Source organism: Vanessa atalanta, chromosome 3 (genome assembly GCF_905147765.1).
Source record: "Vanessa atalanta chromosome 3, ilVanAtal1.2, whole genome shotgun sequence".
Lineage (NCBI taxonomy): Eukaryota > Metazoa > Arthropoda > Insecta > Lepidoptera > Nymphalidae > Vanessa > Vanessa atalanta.
In genome coordinates, this window is record NC_061873.1 from 1,597,275 (window position 1) to 1,605,211 (window position 7,937).

The 7,937-nt window shown below is 32.0% G+C and overlaps 1 non-coding gene across 1 annotated transcript; it reads left to right on the forward strand.

Annotated features, from left to right (window-relative positions):
• Positions 1-7,574: 7,574 nt before the first annotated feature.
• Positions 7,575-7,647, forward strand: Trnar-ucg. The gene has a single exon. It is a non-coding gene; the product is annotated as a tRNA-Arg (tRNA).
• Positions 7,648-7,937: the final 290 nt, after the last annotated feature.

The window sequence follows — 7,937 nt, forward strand, 5'->3', positions numbered from 1 at the left end:
AATTTAATTTAATGTTTTTGATTTTATTATGACAGTATGAAATGGCTTTATATGAGGCTCGTGTTAAGTTATTGAAGTTTTTTACAAGAGCTCGATACTATTTTTAGTTATTAAATGAAAATTATTGCAATTTTTTTTTTGTCGCCTCATTCTTTTAGTGACTATTTTATACGACGTATTACGTCTTGCATTTGATTCCGGGTTGGGACAGTAAACGTTATACTCTATTCCATACATAGCAGGAGGAAAGCTAAATAAACAACATTTGACAGCAAATTGACGCGAGATTATTGGTCGAGAGCTTGATTAATCTATGACATTCAATAAGGATTTGCGAAAAAATAGCGTTTTGAACGTCGACGAAACTAGTATCGAAATGTTGGAAGTAAAATTAAAGTGGATATGAGTATTTAAGTGTAATAGTGTTGTATTATAATTAAAAATATATTAATCATTAACTCTTAGTAGTGCACGACATAGTTGAGTTTTTAACAAATCGCATATACCTAATACGTAAGTCTAAGGTTCGTTTATCTTTATTCCTACTTCGATTTTAATAGTCTTTACGCGTATTGTGGTTTTGTACTGTGAAAAAATTTCAGTAACAAGAAATATCCCAGAAAGTCGCTGGTCCTGAATCCCTGTCTGATCATGTAATCCGTCGATGTGAGTGAGAAAATAAAGAGTAGTTAACTACACCTGTTTTTGTTATCGATGAGCTGGGATTCGAATCCCGTAGGTACTGAAAAATCTACAGCTGTATGCTATACAAACTTCGCTGTACAGAGATCACATACTAGGGCAACATAACAATAATATATTAAAATTATATTATAATATAAGATACGTTGAAATATCCCTAGAGTCCAGAACCATTGTGTAACATCCGTATTACGTGTCGCCGTATTGATTTCCGCAATAGAGTTTAACTTGCTGACCCACAGGATTACCGAAGGGGCTCTCGACGAAATCCGACCATTCGACAAGAAATATCCGGTCGTAGAAAAGCTTAACATATTAGAGGTCAAGCGAAATGGATAATATCATTATTTGATGGTCTTTTGTGTAGATGATAAAAAATGTACAGTTTGCTTCGATTTTCGTTTATCATATGTGAATTTAATTGTAACTGTCTACGCTTATCTTTACTAAACCCAACAAAAACATAAATGTAAAAATGAGAGCCAAGTTAAATATTATGATATATACCTTGGTTGTTGTCTTCAACGACAAAAGAAGTGAGATCTAAATTTGTGCCAAGTTAAATAGTCCTTTCTGAAATTTATTTATAACTACATATAATATCATTTCTTCTTATAACTTGGGATAATATATTGTTGCTTAAGGTCTGTCTTGGCTAGTTCTTACATATTACACACGGTGCTGCTCGCCAGTTCTGTTACTAGAACTTGGCTGACACGCTACCGCGTGTCTAGATATTATGAATGCAAATGTAACTCCGTTTGATGTACTTATCGACAATTTACCTATGTATATAATATACGAGTTGAGAGTATATAATCACTTAAATCATCATTATCATTATACTATATGTATAAAACAAAGTCGCTTGCGGATGTCTGTTCCTATGTATGCTTAGATTTTTAAAATTACGCAACGGATTTTGATGCATTTATGATTTTTTTTTAATAGATAGATTGATTCAAGAGGAAGGTTTATATGTATATTACATGCACAATATAGTAGATAAACACTGATCATTTCAGAGGCTTCTGAAGTGAAGTCGTAAATGAACACATATTTTGCGCTTACATTGCAAATGCTGGCTCAACCCTACGAGATATAACAAAATAATGTGATACAGTATTGTACACCAAAAAGTCTTCAAAAAAATCCGCTATGATATATGTCTATCTCTTAGGGATAACCCACAATAACCATTTTTTATATTTTACTTTTTACGAGAAATAATTGCTTATTTTCAAAGCGATTTTAAGCAATACAACATTAATCCTCATCCAATTAAGTACTTTAAATACATTGCGCATTTAATATAGATCAATATGGCCCTTTACAGTATGTAAATTAAATGAATATTTTCGACGATATTACAGATTTAAAAGGCAGACACACTGACTCGGACGACTGAAAAACTGTGAACGTTGAAAGACATTCCGTCCGAAGCCGGGGCGGGTCGCTAGTATGAAATAAATAATAAAGTTGTTTATTATTATTATTATTAGCAGCCCATAAATGTCCCACTGCTGGGATAAAGGCCTCCTCTCCCTTTGAGGAGAAGGTTTGGAGCATATTCCACCACGCTGCTCCAATGCGGGTTGGCGGAATACACATGCGGCAGAATTTCGTTGAAATTAGACACATGCAGGTTTCCTCACGATGTTTTCCTTCACCGCCGAGCACGAGATGAATTATAAACACAAATTAAGCACATGAAATTTCAGTGGTGCTTGCCTGGGTTGGAACCCGAAATCATCGGTTAAGATGTTTATTCAGTTTTTTAATAAACAATCCGAAATCCGTTGTGAAATATAAGCTCCAAATCTTCTCCTCAAGTGAATACTTCTTGCATAATATGTCAAATACAAAATAAAATGTAGGTAGGTACCTATTTTCATTGCATAGGACTCTTTAAAATATATAAAATGTGCCAAAACTCGTGGGTTCCATCACCAGATCAGCTGAACAGAACCAAGCAAACAATAAGTACTTTGTATTGTTTGTTCCGGCTTGAAGGGTGAGTGAGCCAGTGTAATTACCCGCACAAGGATTTAATAACTTAGTTCCTGGTTGGTGGCGCATTGAAGATGATTAGAAATTCTTACGGTGTCAATGGCGGTGGTGACCACTTACCATCATGTCCGTTCGTCTACCTATTTCATAAAAAAAACTTACCTAACTAGGTATATAACCTACCTTTTTCAACAAAGTTTCATAATACAAAAACAAGAATTTAATTACTAATTAGGTACAATCATCTAAGTAGATTCGTTAACGTGATTACTGTTAGTTGCAAGCGAATTTAATACATAAAAATACATTCGTCTAAAACAATAAACTTAACCTAAAAAAACTACAGGATGTTTAAATAAAGCCCGATGTAAATGGCACAAAAGCTCGCAATAAAACGACTGAGCCAGACAATGTTATCGATCCGGGAACGGAACCAGCGACCGGCCACCTACGTTCGTGTAAGATATCATCTTTAAATTGAACATAGATATATGGCATATAAACTAAAACTCAAGGACTAACGGCTTGAACTGTAGGTACTAATAAATGTGATTTAGTTGGCGGTATGTTAGATAATGCTGTCTTTTCTTTCGAATATTAAATCGTTGGTGTTAGAAAGAGAGAAAAAATGATTTTTAGGTTTGCTTACTGTTGAATTATTTACAAACTAAGTACTACTGTTAGTATTGGGTACAGAATTCATTTAGAATTGAAGCAACAGCTTCACGCCTATAGTCGGAGGTTCCTTTACAAGTAATTTAAAATGTGAGTAGTAAAATTGTTAAATATTAAGGAAAGGTAGCCTGCCTACGCGTCCTCCATTAAATACATTTATAGGTTATAACTTATCATGATAAAAATATAGGTATTTTATTGAATAATTTACCTATAAACGATTTTTATATGAAATGTTACCAAATCATATTCTTACAAGTCGATAAGTATAAATAGGCGATATTTGAATGATTCACGTCATTATTTTATTTTTCTTAGGAAAGTTGACTATGAAATGCACCTGGTGGGATGAGGGTCTACATAAGCGAAGAAACATCCAGATACCGATGAGTATATAAAGACCTTTTATGTAGATATAGGTACCTACCTAGTAAAACATAAATACGTATAATTCTTGTTTAGGTAGGTACTTAGGTAGGTAAGTAAAATAAAATTAATGATTTGTCGAAAATATAACAGATTCTTAAGGAGTAAAATGTTTTTTTTTTATGATTTGTATAATATTTATGGCCTTTCAACCAAGTAATGCACAAATCCCTAACAGCAAATAAATTAACAAATCGTTAACATATATATATATACCTAATATTATGATATTGTTACGTAAACAGATAGTCTTTAGGTATTATAATAATTTACCTAGATAAGTAGGGAAGATGTAAATATATAGGTAGGTATCTAAGTGTAAACTCTGACTTATAATTGTGATTTGGTGGGTATTTATGTATATGGGTAAATACATGCCTTTGTTAAGCAAATAATTTAAAATTAAAAAATAAAGTCAGGTAGGTACTTCTATAAAAACGAGATATTTAAAATAAAAAAATAAAAATTTTAATACATTTAGCACATAAGTAATTGCATTGAATTTACACACATCTATATCTTTGTAGTATTAACTTCACACATGTATTTCATGACCAATGAAAACAATTTAGGTAAAAAAATCCGTTTCAGCGGAACGACCACACCTTCAGACGTGATTCGTTTCCACACCCACACAATAGCTAACAATCGCCCCACACAATGGGTACAAAGAGAACTCTGTCTTCCCATTGTACCGAACAAAGCAGGCCACGCCCCCACGACAAAGGCGGCTTTGTTTCATCTCACCAAACGCATCTCCGATTGGCCGGGACTTTGATAGCAGGCTATAAGATATTTGACCACCCGGGGCTGAAATATGCAACGAAAAAAATCGGACCTTATCTTTGGAGCTACTTATTCTGCGTTCGATTAAATTTACATCTTATTTTGATAGTTTTAAGATTGAATTTAGATTGTTCCACGATTCTGGGATGTTTTTAAGTGAGCGTGACAATTGAATTCAGATTGACATCGTTCTTATCAGTGATTTGATTTTGACTCGGAGTTTTGTTTTTTATAAGACTGTGGAAGTTACGTTACTCACTAAAATTATGTTTTAAACGTTTTAATAGATCGTTTTTTAAGTGCAATGTATTTGAAAAACATTAATTGTCAACTCAAAAAGAGCGATTACAAGCTTACAGTTGTTGGTTAACGACAAGCCGATCAAAAAGGCACTTTACTGTAGGTACCTACATACTTAAGTACGTACCTACCTACCAACCTGTGACTGCTAGGTAACTATAGTAAGACTCAATAAACTGAACTATTTAAGTAAAGATAGAATAGATTTGGACTAAGTAATAAAGATGATACAACGTTATCTAGCTAGCTATGTTGGTATTATTTTCAACCATTTTAATTGCCGTATTACATTGAAGTATTTATAATTACTTATTTACATAGGTAGGTACCTATCCTAAAACTCAATAAGTAGATAATATAATCATACGAAATCTTAGATTTTGTTCCTAATATTATTTAATGCAATTTATTAACAGCTCTGCTATCTAGATAACCGTATATAGAGCTCTAGGTACTTATTGCGCCATCGGCTCCCATCAACCACGACCGTTGAGATTGAATTAATTAATCAGACGAACCAAAGTTTCAGAAACTCGAGGTTGTACCTGTGTTATTTTTCATAGTTTCGTTAATAATACAAAATTAGCCCCATCACTATAGATATCGATAACGATTCATTAGGTTTTATGAAACTCTAAAAGATCTAAAGTTGATATGATAGGTAGGTAGGTAAGTACCTACGTCACGAAATCAAATATTAAAAGGAAGACGATAGGAATTGCTTGACGATTTCCCTCTTTCTAAAGTTAAATTATTGTTTGCAAAACTCATAAAATAATAGATACTGCCGTTTTCGATCACAAGTAAAGACAAATAAACAATGTTTGACATCAAATTGATGCGTTACCACTAGCCGACATCCTTATTAATCTACATCATAGTCGCAGATTAAAAAACTAAAGCCGGATGGCACGCGTGAAACATACACTTTCTGCCTCGCACAACCGTTCTGTGTTCTGAATTCTGAACTTTATACTCAACAATATCGATATATCTTATCTTGTTTCATCTAGACGGTACTAAAAACAAACCTTAATGTCTTTGATTTTAGTTTAAACTTATGATTTAGTGTAATCTCTCTAGGTGAGTATTAAACATTAAAGTATCTATAAAACTATAGTTAATATAATGTATATGACCCTCAAATTATTTGGCTATAACAGCTCCTACTATAATAGGTCTACTGGATTACTAGAGGGAGGGAATAGATACGGCACCTGTGCCTTTGGGTCAGCACACCCATTGGTACGCTATTACATCCAGTTACCTAATTCTAATAATAGTTTAATGATGTACATAGTCTAAACCAATAAAGTAACGTGAACTATTTACAATACGTTATTTATTTTAGAGTTATTATTAGGTAAAATTTCATCGAAATTGATCTAACCAAATTGTTTAGAAGTTGAGTTACATACAAGTAAAAAGTAGTACGAAAAATTTATATTATAATTGTATTGAGACAAGTCAAATTCTTATGAAAATAATTTAAATAAAATAAATACACAACCTTATTAAATTTATTTTTCTTAATAGTATGTTTTATGTCTTTGGTAATTTCAGCTGAATTATTGTATTTTAGTACTGGATTGTATTTTTACAACACGTTTGTATACTAGTAGCGCCATCTAGTTGAATGTATAGAAAATTCTACATGACATCTTATTACTTGGTCAGAAAATAATTATTTTTCCTTTTTTTATTCAATGAATATTTACATAAAATTTATATTTAAATTTACCGATAGTTTTAAATAAATAAAACTACCGTAATGCTGAGTCCTTCTAAATCCTAACTGTAACCCGAACTCAAGACGAAAAGATACTTGAAAATGGCAAAATTGGCGAGTCGAGTGCGCTAGTACGCAAGAGGCAAACACATTTGAGTGTTTCCCGACCCCGACAAATTGCCTCTCGAGGCGCTAGCCGACCTGGGACGGAGGGGTCTAATAATTTAGTCCGGTTACCGATTTAAACGCTTAGTACTTTAGTTACTATGTAGTTATACTTAATAGCTTATTAATATCCTACGTTGCTTAGAACAAAAAGGTAACGTGTTGAAATATTATAAATTAATTGAGGATTACTAGCAAAATAAGAAAAAGCAATACCTTGATGTTTTTGAATGCTTAACCTAAAAAACGAATATCAATAAAAAATTGGTACTCTTATTCGTTTCAATATATTTTTATAATACAATAAAATATACAATTAATTTAAATATTAATAATACTTTAACATTAATTGTGGGATTAATGAAGGAAATCTTTGTACATGTTAACAGCGCCATCTATGCAACAGCTGCTACAACTGTTTGCTATTATTACAAATTGTCGAGACTGTTAGTTTGAGTTTTACATAAAAAGCATAGATGCCGCTGAAAATATATATTAGAAAATAAAAATTTCAATCCTGAAGCGTTTTATTATCTGCAAATCTATTAAATTATTATGAATTTCCTATATATTTTTACTGTTAGAATTCCATGTTCATTGTAAACAATTGACTTCCATTTAAATTTACATGTAAATCCATTAGAACTGTTTAAAAATATTGTGTATTTGTTTTGAAGTAAAATTAAGTATAAATAAATTAATTAATATATTATATAAAATATTTAAAAAAAAAATCAATAATCATAAACTGTATACATCATTTTCGTTACACTATCACAAGGACCGTGTGGCCTAATGGATAAGGCGTCGGACTTCGGATCCGAAGATTGCAGGTTCGAGTCCTGTCACGGTCGAACCATTACTTTTTGTATTCGTAATATTTATTACTTTTTAATGTAAATATATATCATGTTTATCTCTTCTATGTACTCTCTTTCTCTTTTTACTTCTGTTTCTTTCCTCTACCTTAAGGTTGCTTGGAAGAGATCGCTCTTTTAGGGTTAAGGCCGCCTCTTGTATGTGTTTATTGGTGTACAATAAAAGTGTATTTTGATTTGAATTGATTTATATTTTTAGAGATTCATAATTACTGGTTCTTGTATAAATTTATGTGACCATTACATTGCAAATTAGAACAGTCAAT